The following is a 16816-nucleotide window of genomic DNA, read 5'->3' on the forward strand; positions in this document are numbered from 1 at the left end:
AATGTGCTCATGTGTTTAAGAAGGGAAAGAAATTGGGTAGAGACAGTCACATGAAAAAAATAATAAGTGACACACTGGAAGACAAATGTCACACAATTTCAATTTTATGTGTAACCTAGAAATGATGAACTTATGGGAGCAGAGAGCAGAATTGTGGCTATTAGGCTTCAATGTGGATCTTTTAACAATGGGGAAATGATTGTTTTAAGGATATAAAACTGCAGTTGGACAAGAGGCATGGACTCTGTGATGTCTTGAGGTCTACTGAGAGCATGATAAATATGGTTGATAACAATATGCTATACTTTAAAAGTTGTGAGATAGTATACTTTAAGTGTTCTCAAAACAAAAATGATGAATATGTGTGATATAACATGTTAATTGGTTTAATTTAGCCATGCCATTGTGAACATACTGTATTATGTATCATAATTGTGCATGACTTTATTTATGAGCTAAATAAATGAATGGAGAAAAATAATAAAGGCTTTCAAGAGGAGATTATGCTAATTTAGAAAGGCAATGTTTATATGATGATCACCTCTTTGATTTATACCATGCTGCAGCTTTGAATGCTTGGGACAGAATTGGAGAAGTGGGAAAGAAAATTTAATCATTTACAAAAGTTATACAGGGCCCAAAAGAAGTATTCATTTATTTCTTACAAAGATTGTCATCAGCAGTAAATAGAATGTTATCAGATTCTGAAGCTAGAAAAAATAATAATTCAAACTATGGCTTTTGAAAATGCTAATGCTCAATGCAAAATGATAATTAGGCATTTAAAAACAAGATCAGCGCCTTTGGAGGATTGGATCCAAGAAACAATCAATATTGAAATTCATGACCATGATGATGATACATGGGTAGGAGAAGTGATTTCAAGAGGCTTAAAGAAAAATCTAAATGTCAAATGTTTTAATTGTGGAAGCAAGGTCAATTTAAAAGGTATTGTAAATAATATAGATAGATAGATAGATAGATAGATAGATAGATAGATAGATAGATAGATAGATATCAAACAGAACACCCCTCACTTCTAGACTATGCAGAAGGTATGATAAAGGTAGGCATTGGACAAAGGAATGTAGGTTGACAAGAGATTGTCAAGATGATTCTTTGCCATCAGGAAATGCCTTGAGGGGCTTCTTGAAGGCCCCAATGCAAAACCCTATGCCAAATTCAGTTCAGACCTCTCTTATCACCGTGGAAACCACTCCCAGGGTATTAAAGAGCCTAATACCTATTGTAATAAATCAAACTTCTCTCAATTTTAGAAAAACTACAAAAGAGAGAACAAAAAAGTAAGGAAAAATCACAAAGCCAGTATATTGGAAAACTTCTATAAATGAGCAGAGATCAAAATTAAAAGTATGGATAAATGATGCTATCATTGAAGGTCTAGTATACGCAGGTCTTGTATGTATTATATCATAAGAATCTTGGTATTCAAACTGGCTTCTTCAGGAGGTAAATGTTAACTTTGAGGGATTGGAACTTTATCTCAGGTAAAGTGCCCTTGCCTTTACTGCTGGCATCATGCTGTCCAAAATGAACAAACAGGACACCAAAGAGAGTGACCTCAATCTTTTCCAAGACAAGGTGAGACAGTCCTTCAAAACTCTGCTTCACAGAAAAGTCTATCAGAGATGCTAGGCCTATAATGCCTAAGATGGATTCCCCAACGTTACAGAGGAAACTTGGGTGACTTTGCAGGCAGCAAGCTGTTTTTATCATTTCTCACATTTTTTGAAAGTTGCTTGCTTGCACTTCCTCATTACTCTATTAATATTTTCTTCCTGGGTCTTTGATGGAGTTGAAGACTACTAGTTACTATAGTTACAGTTTTTGTCATTTTCCAGACTCAGAAAAGAAACTCACTAAAGAGGTGTAAAGTGTAAAAGTCTGAGTGATATAAAAAGATAACTTGATAATGCAAATTAGAATAGAAAATAAATTAGGTGCAAGACTTTGGACTAACCAAGATAGAATATTTAATGGAGTGTTTTCTCTGAATTTGTCAAATGGACCAGACATCGTTGATGTAATTATTGCCTTATATAGTATATATACTTATTGTACTTATTGTATATAGTTTTTCTTATGTTAGTTGTGGCCTTCTTCTCTTTGTATTAGAGAAAAAAGGAGAATTGTGGTGATATGTTATTTATGACTTGTTAAAACTTGCCTAAGGATTCAGAAAGCAAAGCCAGTATCAATCTATAGAGATCAGGCAATGGTGATACACACCTTTAATCCCAGCAGCCATAGAGCTAGGCAGTAGTGGTACACACCTTTAATACCAGTACTCAGGATTAAGAGGTAAATGGATCTCTGAGTCTAAGACCACACTGAGCTACTGCACAGGGAATTTGAGAGAGCTTCTTTTATTTATTGATGCTTTAGCTCTCAGCAGCCTGTTCCTAAACTCCCAGGAAGCTTGCCTTCTTTCAAGCAACCTGATCTTTCTTATAGGTAAGGGAGGTTCGGGCGTGGTTCCACCTGGTCTTCGTTTTCCCTCTCAGGCTTCTTCTCATAGACTGGACGGATTCTCTTGGGTAGCATCATGTTCTTTCTTATGCATCTCCTCCATAGTGTCTGGAATTACATTGTTCCTTCTTTATTGAGAGAACTGTTTCTTATAAGCATCTTCACCTTTCCACTAGGTAACCCATGCAGTCTGTGACATTCTGACCCATGATATGCTTATGATGTACTTCTGCAATGAACTGCTTGCTTTCAGCATCATAACTAGCTAATCATTTGGTACTATGGCAGATAGACAAGCCTCCATCCACACCTCCCTTAAGGATCCCCAAAACTTTATTGCCAGTTATAGTTCAGCATCCAAATAGCAAGTGGAAGGCCCCAGGCTGACAAGGAATGCTTTCCACATTGTATTCATCTCCAGTCACCTCCACTTTGCTTTCATAGATCTTGTCTATGCCAAACCTATTGAGAAGCCTGTGGGCCAGCAGCAGGCCAGTGCAATAGGCTGAAGCATAATTTGTCAGACCAACAATTCCTGTCCATTCATTGTACAAACCATCATTTCCCCTTCTACTCAAGCACATGCAATCAGGCCAATGACATCTCTGTTAGTTACATGAACTATCATCCTGTATCTAGGTGTGTTGTATTTATTTTTGTCCTGGATCATCAATCATTTCTGGGCATAGTAGTCAGTTTTACCCTCTTACTGCCTTCTAAATCTTACTTGATACCTCTCAAAGTAGGCATTATTCTTGGCAACTTTCACAAACCCCATCCTGTGGAACAGAAATTCGTAATCACAGATCCACACAGACCTTCAGGCCCAGAAGCACTGGGGGAAAAGCAATAATAATATTTTAAATTGATAATATTTTATTACTATTATGAATATACTACAATTTTATTTTTGATCTCTGTTGAGGGGTATTTGGACATTAGGTTTGGTAATTTTGAAAACTGCAATTTCTTATTCTCATACAAGTATTTTTGGTAACACATGTTTTCATTTATTGTGGTATTTAGAGAAAAATAACAATGATTTTCAAAAATGCTCAATCAGTTCATACTCTCCCTGCAGTGATTGACTGTTCTGGTGGACCAGGATTCACAGTAATGCTTGTTTTGTTGACTTTATTTATTTTAGCCAATCTAGTGGATGTGAAATGATATTCAATTACAGTTGGCTTTGAAAGTCCTTTAAGGTACTTCTTTTGATTTTCAAAATTATATGCTTTCTTTTTTCTCTCTGCCTTTTGTTTCTTATTAAGCTTCAAGGATAGAGTGGGATAGAAAGTGTTAAACATTGCCAACACAGGGCAAATGCATTCAAAATCTCTTAGGTTTGAGGTTAGCTATGTGTTACATTGACACAATGAAAAGCCCCTTATTTTCTGGGAATTTAGGAAAAAATTGGAGTCAACAAACCTTTTTGTGAAGGAGCCACATTTCTTAGATAAGTGTAGTTACCATCTATCATCAAAAATGCTTTATGAAGTGTCTCTCTTCTCATTCTTCTTCTCCTTCTTCTCCTTTTCCCTCTCCTACTCCTCCTCCTTCTTCCTTTTCTTAGTTTATTTGTCTGGATTTTGTTCTTATCTGTCTTTATGAGAGAGAAAGAATATGAAATTGGGTAGATAGGAGGTGAAGAGGATCTTGGAGGAGTTGGTTGAGGGAAAAGAATATGATTGAAATATAGTATATGAGAAAATTTAAATAAAACTTTATAAAAAGAAGAAGCCTCTCTTTACAGAAATCAGAGCCCATCATAGAAACCACAACTGGACACAATGCAAAGATTCACAGACAGGGAGCCCAGCCCCAGAGGATACATCTCCAGCACAGCTTCTCCATCTGTGTCTCCTGGAACAGTATGGTTGAAGGGCCAAAAGATTATAAATCCCAGAAAACCAGGCAATCAACTGTGAAACAGTCTCTTCTAGAACTGGCTGCATAAACAAGGTAGAACACACATAACACTCAAGGGCATGTCAACACGGAAGGGAAAAATATTTACAGGGCCCCACACGTATTTGAGGAACTATATACTACATGCAGCTGTTGAAGGGAGACTTGGCCTCTTCCTGGGGTGATCCACTTTATTGACCATCTAATACAGATCAATCAGCCCAGCATACATATGAACATGAAAACAAAGAAACCAGACCCTGTAACGATAACTCTTCCGCCAGCTGCCTGGGTTCTGCAGTTGCTTTGGGGCCCCCAAATAACACACAGAGTCTTATATTAGTTACAATGCTGCTGGGCAATGACTAGGATTTCTTATTTGCTAGCTCAGTCTTAAATATCTACCATAACTACTAATCTATATTTTTTATATGGACTTATCTTACTGAGGACTCCGGCCTTATGCATCCTGTCTTCCTGGGATCACATGGCAACTCCTTTTTCTACTAAATTTCCCAGAATCCTCCTCAACTCCTAGCCTCACCTATCTTGCTTCCCTATTGGCCAACAGTGCTTTATTTATCAACAAATAAGACAAACATATACACAGAAGGACTTACCCCATCAAGACCCAGCAAGCTGTATCTACATATTTGTGCATATACATACACACATATGTGGATATAACTACAATAATCTAATAATCAAAGACAAAGGCTGTCAACTTGAGAATCAGGGTCATGGAAGGGGTTAAGAGAGGAAAGGGAGAAAAGTGATACAATTTTATTTCAATTAAAAACATATTAAAGAAACCTATTTGGAATAAAAAACTATAAATGGGTATTAAGTACTTTTCTCTTCTATCAAGAAGTTGTATGGTTTTCTTATTCTCTCAATGCTATCAAAATAAAAATAATAATGAAACTTAAAACATTTTCAGATATAGGTATGAAAATATACATTTCCTTTTAAGTATTACTTTGGCTCTACTCGGGTAAATATGGTGTCCTCTTTTATTGTTTTTAAATAATTACTCAGTTTGCAATGTTTTTCTCAAATTTTTCTTTATTCTATGGACTCTTTACATATGAAGTGCTCAATTTCTAAATACTAATTTCAAAATATTTCATAATTATTGAATTTTAATTTGATTCCATCATTGTTACACAATGAGCTTATCAGAATTTCATTTTTTTGAAAATTTAGTACATTTATTGACTTACATTGGAACTCAAATTATAGTCTATGAATATCTGATAAGTACTCAGAGAGAATCTAGATACTTTGTAAGTGTTCAGATCAACAGCAAACACAGTGTGACAACTATTTTTAGCCTAGGGTTTTGAGTGATGTTTTATGAAGTACTGAGGGAGGGAAGAAAGAAGGGAGAGAGGAAGGGAGGGAGGGAGGGGGGAGGGAGGCATTAGAGTAGTCACTTTCATCCTGTTAATTTTTCCTTTAATGCATCAGACTTTCTATATTAGTCATACATAAATTTCTTTTGTACTCACTGGTTTCAGGCAGTGGCATGTGCCACTCATCCTGACAACTGGTGTTTGACTCCCAGGTCTCATATAGTGAAAGAAGAGAACCAACTGTTATGCTGACCTCTACACACATGCTGTGGCTCTCATGTATGTACAGGCACATAAGCACTCTCATGTACACACACACACACACACACACACACACACACACACATACACCTATTCTAAAGACTCAGAGGTAAACTTCTAGAGCCCAAACAAGGAATCAAAGTATTTATATCTTATTAAATGTGACATGTAAATAAAATTGCTGGATTAAGTAATGTCTAATTAAGTTTTTTATTACTATTTAATGTAATTGGAGCTGTGTTAAGTTTTGAAAGAAATTTATTTATTTATATATTATCTGATTATTTTGGTGCTACGAATCAAACCTGGGGTCTTGTGTGTGCATGACAAGCTACTCTACCACTGAACCAGCTACAACCCCAACCAGGTTATTATGTCAATAAGCCCAATTCATGTTATCTTTATTTTTTTATTAAATTTATTCTTTGACTCTTTCATTACTATGTAGTGTACAGTGCATTCTGTTTATTCTGACCACTCGCCCTCTCTTACTTCACTGCCACCCATTTCATCCTCTTCTTTTTCTTTATAGGTCCCTCCATCGTGTTTGTGCCTTTTGGTTTTGTGACCCACTGGTTTTAGTCAGGACTGTCAGTGAGGCTCAGGTTTGGAACCAACCTTTGGAACCTTGTGAACAATGACTGTTCTTTCTCCACAACCCATCAGTTAGTTGCCAAAGTTTAGCATGAAAGGGTAGGGTCACATGAGCCTTCCTCAATTTGTGATTGGTTATTATAAGCCCAGTCTTGTACAGGTACAGTACCGTAGTATTTGTAATGGCTGCATCAAGTCCAGAAGATAACATTTCAAACACCTTCTTCCTATAGGCTGGCTCTTTTATTCTTTCCACCCTCTCTTCCAGGATATTCTCTGAGCCTTAGAGGGTTGGGATAAATATCCTCTTTAGGTCTGAACTCCAAGCCATAACTTATTTTAAGTATATAGTGTAGCCATGAGTCCCCTCTTTATTTACCATCATTCACAGAAAAGAGAACTTCTCTGATTAAAGATGAGAATAGTATTTGCATACAGGTGTAAACATCATTAATTTAGACAACAGTTTGGCACTATATCAATTTAGCAAAAACAATAGTATTGAGTAGTGCTTACAGAAATACTTTTTGTGTTTGTTGTTGTTGTTTTCAAGACAGAGTTTCACTGTGTAGCTCTGGCAGTCCTGGAACTCACTGTGTAGATCAACTCTCCTCAAAGTAACAGAGAGCAGGCTGCCTCTGCCTCCCAGGTGCTGTAATTAAAGGTATGAGCCATTAGATTATTCTCTTCTAGCTGTGCTAGGTAACCAAGAGAAATGTAAATAGCTTGTGTTGTTTGGGAGGAGGGGACTGAGCCTCTCTGACCAACACTTCCTAAAGAGGCATCCTGCATCTGTCCTGAGATTCTTGTTTGATAAATGATGGTTTCTAGGAGGGGCAGTATCCTCCCATGGAGGTTATGTGATTAAACATTCCATGAGGGTTGAACTTGGGGAAATGATTGACAAAATATGAGCAACAGAATGAATCCAAGCACTTTCTGAATGTACTTACCTGGAGTTCACAGGGGTGAGGGAGGAACTAAGGTGACAGCCAGTGACTCAGAAGTGGAAGTGAATTTGCAGCTCAGAAATATGCCTAATTTAGGTTTGGCACTCATTAGTTATTCAAGCAAGGGGCCAGTTTAAGAGGAAAGCCAAAGTGTGAGGATTTAAAGCCAGAAGTGGGTTAACTTTAGGTTATAGACTTTGGACTTGGAAAAGATCCATAAGATTATATTAAAAGCATTTATCTGTCAGTTTAGGGAACATTTGACAGAAAATCAGAAACGAAACTGGCACCCACTAAAGGTTGGGTGAGGCCAATAGCTATGCTGATGACTGTGTCTCCCAAACTGGATTCTTCTGTCAGCTGAAGGTAGTGGAGGATTTGTGTAGGGATCATTAGAAAGAAAGGTGAATGTAAGTTTCTGCCTGGCCATTGCTCTGGGCCTTAAGGTAACGGTGTGAATAAAAATGAGTTCACGTACATACTACTTAGATCATCTCATGTGTTTTTATCCCAGCCTCTTTATAAGAATGAAAATATTTGAAATCAAGATAAAAGTATACTGGAAATATCCTCATATTTTTAGACAGTGTAGTTAACATTTTAGTCTGTGAGTTTCTTGTCTGGGATTAAGGATAAGAATCAGTGTTAGAAGGTTTATACCATCAACCCCCAAAAGAATGAAGCAAACTTAGAGATTGAGTACATCTTCAAGGTGAAATATGAGTTTTTATGCAAATCATTTTATAAAAATAAAAGCTTTGTTTTAATTCTGGAATTTTATCTTTGTTTTTTGGATATTTTTAATTAAAAAATAAATCAGTGCTTTTTTACCATTTATTCTACATTTTTACTTAAAATATAATTATATCACTTTCTTCTTTTCTTTTTCTCTTTCTTCTCTCATGTACTCTTCCTCAATCCCTCCAAAGTCCCACCCTCTCAAATTAATAATCTTTTTCCTTTTGATTGTCATATATATGGACAATAATAAAAATACAACATAAATCCACTTTTGTTTGTGTGTTTCTGGTTTCAAGGTTGACCACTTTGAATTAGATAACCAATCAACAGGCTCATCTCTGGGAGATGCTAATTCTCCTCTCTCAGCAGCCATTAGTTGCCTGTATGCAGGTATATCCATTGTGGCTGGGCTCCCCAAAATCCATTGCTTTTTGTTTTGTGCTCAGTTGTCGTTTTCCACAATGGTTGGCATTTGGTATATAAAGAAGATTGGGGGAGTCAGTGAACTGTATTAATGGTATTAAAGAGAGTGGTGCTCCCTAAACCTCTCCCCTTCTGAAATTATGAGATGGAAATTGTGAAGGGAGTCTGAGTGATGGTGACGGATTCAGCGGCAGCCAAAGGCCCCTCTCTTCTTCCCAAGTGCTTGCTGTGTGTGTGGTCGAGGGCTTCTTACACCTTGGAGGCTCTGTAGGCAATGAGGTCCATAACCTTGTGGCTGTAGCCATATTCATTGTCATACCAGGAAATGAAGTTGACAAAGTTGTTGAGAACAATGTCAGCTCCACCTTAAAATGTAGAAAAATGGGCATCACTGTTAAAGTTTCAGGATACAACCTGGTCATCAGTGTAGTCCAGGATGCCCTTTAGTGGTCCCTCTGATGCATGCTTTGCTACCTTCTTGATGTAATTGTACTTGACAGATTTCTCTAGGAAGCAAGTCAGATCCAAGAGAGACATATTGGGGACAGGAGTATAGAAGGCCATGCCAGTGAGTATCCCATTCAGTGAGTTCTGGGATGACCTTGCCCATAGTCTTAGCAGTGCCTGTGAGTGTGGAAATGGTATTCTAGGGAAGCCAATGGCTATCACATCACAGCTTCCCAAAGGGACCATCTACAATCTTTTGGGTTGGTAGTGATGCTATGGACTATGTTGCTGAAGTTTTCATAGATGATCTTAGGCAGGAATGCCAAGCAATTAGTGGAGCAAGAGGCATCACTGACAATCTTATGTGAGCTGTAATGACTTTTGTGGTTCATTGTTCATGCCCATTACAAACATGAGGACATCAATAGAAGGGAAAGAGATGACGACCCTTTTGGCTTCACTCTTCAAGTCATCCCTGGCATTCACCTTGGTGTTAAAAGTAACAGCAGACTTTAAAACATTCTCAACACCAGCATCACTTCATGTGATATTGGGGATTTCCCTTTTGGAAGATGTAAATTCTCTTCTCATTGATGACATGTTTCCTGTTCTCAACCTTGACTGTGCTATGGAATGTTCCATAGGCAGAGTCATATTGAAACATGTAGAACCGTAGTTGAGGTTAATGAAAGAGTCATTGATCACAACAAATATACTTTACCATAGTTGAAAGTAGCCCTGGTTATCAAGTGCCCAATACAACCCAATCTGTTCACACTGATCTCTGTCCTGTTTCCGTGACAAGACTGGCACTGAATGAGATGTGGCTATCTCTGGAATAGGGAGGAGTAGAAAGATGAGAAAAGCCTCTTTGATGGGGGGTGATACTGTACTTACCTGTGGGTACAACACTAATATTTGAATGTAGTTAAGGAATTCTGTTGGGTTAAGTTGCTGTAGTGAATTCTCTCCTAAGATCTATGACCTCAATCTTCCTGGGTAGTTGACTAGGTTTCTAGTACTAGGTATGATTTCTCTTCTGTTCAGTGGACTTTAAGTCAACTTTGACAAATGTTGATTACTATCATCACGTGAGTGCCACTAATACACCTTTAGAGCTATCTTAACTTGTTTGTTGTTGTTCTGGTTCATAGGTGTTACGTACCTGGGTAGGACTAGTAGTTGCTTCTCTCTTTGGTAGATTGCATAGTGTTTTCTGGAACTATGGTATCTAGAATGCAGGAAGGAGGCTTTAAAGTTAGATACAGATGGAATATATCAGGTCCTATGTCCTAAGTGTGCTGTGTCTTCAACAATATGGACTTACTTTCAACCTCTGAGAGGTATCCAAGCACAGCAAAAATAGCTGTACCAAATTGTTTTGGAAGTCATCTGGTCTACCGTGTCTGATCACTTAAAATGAAGTCTAGTACCTGGTCCAGGGGCTTTGCTAGTTTTTGGCTCTTGTGGGGAGTGTTGTCACAAGTCAAGGGGCAGAGCCTCATCATAAGCTACATATATTTATACATAGGCACCTATATGCATTGTGTATAACTTTATGTAAACATAAACTAATATGATTTCTGAGGCTTTATCAAAAAACAACCTTGGCATTATTTGTGGCTTCTACCTTCTTCTTCTTCTTCTTCTTCTTCTTCTTCTTCTTCTTCTTCTTCTTCTTCTTCTTTTTCCTCTTCTTCTTCTTAACTGACCTCTCTCCCCACTTACTAGTTAGAGATCCCTTGCATGTTTTTCTGTTTTCCATTTTATATCCACTCTCAAGCACCTCTGACAATCCCTTTATATGTTCCTGATTTCTGTGCTTACTTCATGTTTTGCACTCATGTACTGAAGATTTGGAGCTGGGCACCACAGATGAAAGAGAATATGTGGCAGTTGACTTTCTGGGTCTGGGTTACCTCACTCATCACAATCTCGTCTAGATTTCATTAGTTAATTTTTTCTTCCAGCTGAATACCATTCTATGTGTATGTAACACATTTTTATTAGCTATGTTTTAAGGACATTTAGGTTGTTTTCCATTTCCTGGCATTTTGAATAGAGGGGCAATAAACATTGCTGGGCAGGTGTCAGTGAAGTAGGGTGTTGAGTCCTTTGGACATAAGTCAAGGTGTCATAGTCATGTTGGGTCATGTTGCCAAGCAGTGGCATAGCTGAGTCGTGTAGTAGATTTATTTTTCATTTTTGAGGCTTCTCTGTGGTGATATATTGTTTACAATTTATTAAAGTCACCAGATATCAAAATAGCAAAGCAGCCATATTAATTAGCTATAGAAGCTAGGCTGTGGTGGTACACACAGGACTCAGGATTAAGAGATAGATGGATCTCTATTAGTTCAAGGCCCCACTAGCTACACAAAATTAATCCAGTCCTAAAGAGAAATAGCTCACACAAAGATGATCTCAGCACTTGGGATCACATGCCTTTAATCTCAGCACTAAGGAGGTATAAAAAGCAAAGGAATCATGTGGAGACTGATTCTCCAGCCACACTGGGGAGAGGCAGAAGTATTGGGCTTGGTGAGAGCCTTTTGCCTCTGAGGATTCATGGGGACAGGATTGCCATTTGGGTAGAGGTAAGATCTCATGGCTTGGCTGCTTTGCATCTCTGATCTTCAGCTTGAAGCTTGAATACAAATATCAGTCTCTGGGTCTTTTATATTTCCTGCTACAGTTCTCCATGTTGATTTCCAAACAAAGTCTTTTGTTGTGGCCTAGAACTTACACATCCAAGGTTGGCCTCAAATTTCTGGTAACCCCTCAGTCTCTCAAGTTCTGAGAACACAAACATAACTACAACATACAGAAAAAGCTAGCATTTGTGCAAGTAATTTTAATCACATTTCATGGAACTTATGAGATGAATCAGTGGTTAAGAACACTTGTATCAGGTGGCTCATAACCACCTGTAACTTGAGCTCCAGGAGATCTGACACCACTTCTGGGTTTAGGTGAACAAACAAATTCTCACGCATACACATACATACTGAATTAAAAATTATAAAATAAAATATTTTAAAAATAACAAAAAATATTGTTAGATATCTTTTCATATTGCACAGAGGAGCAGTAAGCTGTGGGATGAATGAACTGAAGATCTGAGGTGGTGAAGCGGGGTCATGCTCTCTATCTTTTCCTTGTCTCCTTTTGATAGGGATGACACTTCAGAATTGGCAGAGAAACACCAGTGATGCTCGGTGGAAATATTCAACAGGAGAAATAGCCTTAGCTTTTTCTTGAAGACAGCTAAAATATGCAGCATACATGCTTACAGTGGTTCGTGTTGACACGGAAAAACAACAGATAGGAAAGCCATGAGCCAATTACAAAATAATCACGATACTAAAATAGTAGTCTTGTTTGTGCCACAGGTCCAGGGGTAGGAAAGAATTTTAATATGCTTAGGGTAGGGGTTTGACCTGACATTCTGATGTGTGATGAAGTTGAAAATATGTAACTTGGGATAAGAAAATGATGTGTAAGGCAAGAGAAAGGAAATTTGTGGCTTTTTTCCATTTTAAAGTAATTATGGCTTCCTTTAGCCAACTCCAGTAGATTTAATAACTTTTTGTATTGGAGAAAGGTGGACATTGCCATATGCCTACCCCCTGTTTCTGTGTTCAGACATAAAAAGCACAATTTGGAAGCCCAGTACAATTTGTTCATTGTAAAATTTCTTCTGTAATTCTTCTTTATGTCTTAAAATTATATTCAAGACCCATTTTTTTTTTTTGCATTTGAGCTGCCAGTTAGATAAACCAACTGGAAAGTGCCTAAGAGGGTTGAGGAAATAAGTTCTAAGTGAGTGATGGGAAATGGTGTCTTTTCACAGGCCATTCAAAATAACCTTTGATGAGTCCACAACCCATTCTAATTACCTGTGCAAATAATCCCCTTCTAATCTTGTGAGCAATGAATGGCTTTGTAACTGTGTAATTGTGTGGACTATTATTACATAGATATAGAAGGCTTCACAGGGGATACATAATCAACCACAGCTAAGGGCCAGAGTAGTTTGAACTAAACTCAGCCATACAACTGAATATTTCTAGTTTTCTTTTTAGAATCTTCCCCTCTGTTGATATAGGGAGAAAGAAAAATATTTCAGAATGTTGTCATATTTTTTAAGTAATTCACCACATTAAACAATTTGTTTGGACAGAATGAACATTGATTTTAAGAGATATAATAAGCAGGGAGTTATGTTAGTCTCTTTATTTAACAAATTGAATGCTTCTTACAAAAAAACAAAAATACATTTCAAAAATTTTATAGATATTTTTAATTTTCTTTTTCCAAAACAGTTTTGGGAAATGTATGACTACTTAGAAATGGACAAAAATTTTAGAAAATGACCACAATCACCCAGATTCTCTTCGTTTCCAAGAGGATTTTCAATTGCAGGGTACAACATAACCCAGTGACCAGAAGCAAATCTCTCCTGCTATCAGCCTCTTCGTATTTGCTTTTCTACACATGTAATTATGATTAATACCACATATCAGTAAAGTCCTTCATAATCCTTGGATATAGTTTAATGCTTATGTCAATCATGGTAGCCCTTCCTTGAAATGTCCACATGAGTATGTGTTTTCAAGAACACCTTTCAATTCCAAGTCTGCCTTATTTTGCTTAACATAATTATTTGTATCTCTCAATAAGTAGCTATCATTTCTTTATTTTTAATAAATTTTGTTTATCTAGCTATTATTCCTTTAAAACATAGTTTTGAAGACACTCCTAAAGTTCTGAGGGGCAATTGGCTGTTGGTCATTAACTAGTCTACTAACTCACTGCAAACTTTTTTCCTACTGTGATGGTTAACTAAAGGTGATATCTATACTTTAACAGTTTAAATTCATAATTCAGACTTAATATTTTACAATATTGAAATAGTTTCATAATGCTGAGTCAGTGACTGAACCAGATCATACCCAGTCCTCACTTCTCAGTTTTACTGTGGGATATTGTGTACTCTAAAAGGAGGCAGTGCCTACTGGGTGCCCTACATGGTTACATGGATATCCATCCATAAGAGAATAGAATGGATATTTGGTTGTGACCTGCTTATGGTGGACTAGGTAGGATCTGGGTGAGGAAGATGCACGGGGACTTCCATGACTAGAGGAAAGTTTTGTGAACTAATGGAAAAAACAGAAACACTTTTGATGAATTGAAGATTTTTGTGGATTGTTTGCACCTTAGTTGATAGGATATTGTGTCTATTCAAAGACTGATTCTCAGGTTGTGGGAAACAGTTTACATAGAGGTATCATACTGGATTGAAGAGTGTTCCCTGCACAACCTGGAACTTGGACATGACCTTATTTGGCAATGTAGTCATTGCAGACTGGAATCAAGTATAGGTTGGTCATAATGGCTCTAAACCCAATACAACTGATATCCTTACAAGAATCAGAAAATTCAGACACATGCATATAGGAGAAGACAGAGGCAGAGATTTGAGGAAAAATCTAAAAGACTGGGCAACCTAGAATGCCAGATACTAAGATGGAAGCTTCCAGCAGATTCTTCCTCAGGGCCTGCAGAGTTGTGCCAGCACTTGCATCTGAAACTTTTTGTTTGAGAACTGTGAAATTTTTGGTTGCTTAAGTGACTTGTTTGCAGTATGAGCAAAAGAGAAGGGTAACAGGTGTGTCTAATAGTAAGTCTAATACTCACGGACATCCCAGGGAGGAGGATTAAGACCAGAACCTTGTGTTTTATGATAAGACTTAGAGAGTGGAAGTTCAGAGATACCAAGGGGAAAATAAACCCAAAATGGCAATAATGGAAAGAAGCTCTACATTAAAAGAATAAGGTCATAGAAACAACAGGGCTTTGGAAAGTAGGCCTGGAAGGTAGGGACTCTGAATCATAAACTTCACAAGATTAACAGAGAATCCAACACTCAAAATGTGGGAAAAAGTGCCCTGTAGGGAGTGAGGAAGATCTGGTGGACAGGCAGAAAAATACTTTTAGAGGAAGCAAAGAGAGTTTGGATAGTGGTTATTGGAAGAGTGATTGCCTCTTAGGAAACGGTTTTACTTGTAGAGCTTATATTTTTAATATGTTGGGACTGAATACAGCATGGAGTCAGAGAAGAAGGAGAAGGAAAAGATAGAGAAGAAAGGAAGAACAGAAGTAAGTCGAGGATGCGAAGAGGAGAGATAGACAGGGAGCACAGGAGAAGGAAAAGAATTAGGTACAAGTTTTCTTTCACAGATCCTAGCTTTGTGACCCTCTCTTTTCTTTACTTGATTTCTTTCTATGGGGAGAAGGTCTATATTCTTAGACTTTCTCTAAAGAGCATCTCCTGGCAGGACTTGCAGATTAGCATTTGTTTCTGCATCTGAGATTGTTTCTGCTGACATTGTCCTATTTGGCATTTAGGCAATGTACTCTGACCTTTATCTGATCCCTAACTATGCTGTGTTTTCTCATGTACATCTTGGGCTAGCACAGGAAAGACAAATAGACAGGCTAGGCTCTATGGGGGTGCATAGGAAGCCCTCCATAGATTATCTCAGGGTAGGTACTCTAGGGCAGTAGAACATTAGTGATCCCTACCATATGTTGACTCAACATTCAATCATACTTAAACAACTCTGATTTTTATCATTATTCAATATAAGCTCATCATCAAAGTAAACCACAGGAGATTATTATTCACTGAAGGTCGTCTTTGAATATTGAAAGTTTGGTCTTTCAAGCTATTTGTGAACCTAATATCTGAAGGTAACACAGTCAGAAGTGCCCACATTTGGCTGTGTTCATTTGTTGCAAGAAATATTCTGAAGAAAAGTAAAATAAAAAAAATCACTCATTCATTTGGAAGTTTTCAAGACTCCAGATGTTCTGCATCCTGTGGACTGAACCTTAGATGACTAATTGATTGGGCTCTGATTCCATGTGTTTGGCATTGTGGATAGATTCTGATTATGCTTTCTGATAGGGAAGTACAATATGTTTTATGCACTCATTTGGGACACAAAACTAATGGTGTCAAATGGATTTTTCCCCTTTTACCCCATGGACACAGTTCAGATTCACTCATGATTTTTAGTTCTACGAAAACACAGGTGCAGATATTTTATTGCCTTTGTATCTCATAAAACACTAAAAGATTTGAATGAGAAAACTAACTCTGTTCCAGAAGAAAGTCTTTCATCCCAAGAAATAAGATTTTCCTCTCTTTATTCCAAATGAACAATAAAAATCCATGAAATCATTGTGTCACTGAGATGAGAATAAACACTGGGAGATGGCTGTTTTCTTTTAAGGCAGGCAGGAGGATTGAGGTTTAAAACAAACTTTTAGAGCCAGGCGTTGGTGGCACATGCCTTTAATCCCAGCACTCGGGATGCAGAGGCAGGCGGATCTCTGAGAGTTCAAGGCCAGCCTGGTCTCCAGAGCAAGTGCCAGGATAGGCTCCAAAGCTATACAGAGAGACCCTGTTTAGAAAGAAAGAAAGAAGGAAGGAAGGAAGGAAGGAAGGAAGGAAGGAAGGAAGGAAGGAAGGAAAGAAAGAAAGAAAGAAAGAAAGAAAGAAGGAAAGGAAGAAGAAACTTTTAGTTAAATGGTATGTGAACTGAATAATTGGATAACTTTAACACACCAATGTTT

At 37.6% G+C, this 16816-nt stretch overlaps 1 pseudogene; it reads right to left on the reverse strand.

The window, feature by feature from the left end:
- Nucleotides 1-2402: 2402 nt before the first annotated feature.
- LOC100764377 lies at nt 2403-3274 on the reverse strand (annotated as a pseudogene).
- Nucleotides 3275-16816: the final 13542 nt, after the last annotated feature.

Source organism: Cricetulus griseus, chromosome 2 (genome assembly GCF_003668045.3).
Source record: "Cricetulus griseus strain 17A/GY chromosome 2, alternate assembly CriGri-PICRH-1.0, whole genome shotgun sequence".
Taxonomy (NCBI): Eukaryota; Metazoa; Chordata; class Mammalia; order Rodentia; family Cricetidae; genus Cricetulus; species Cricetulus griseus.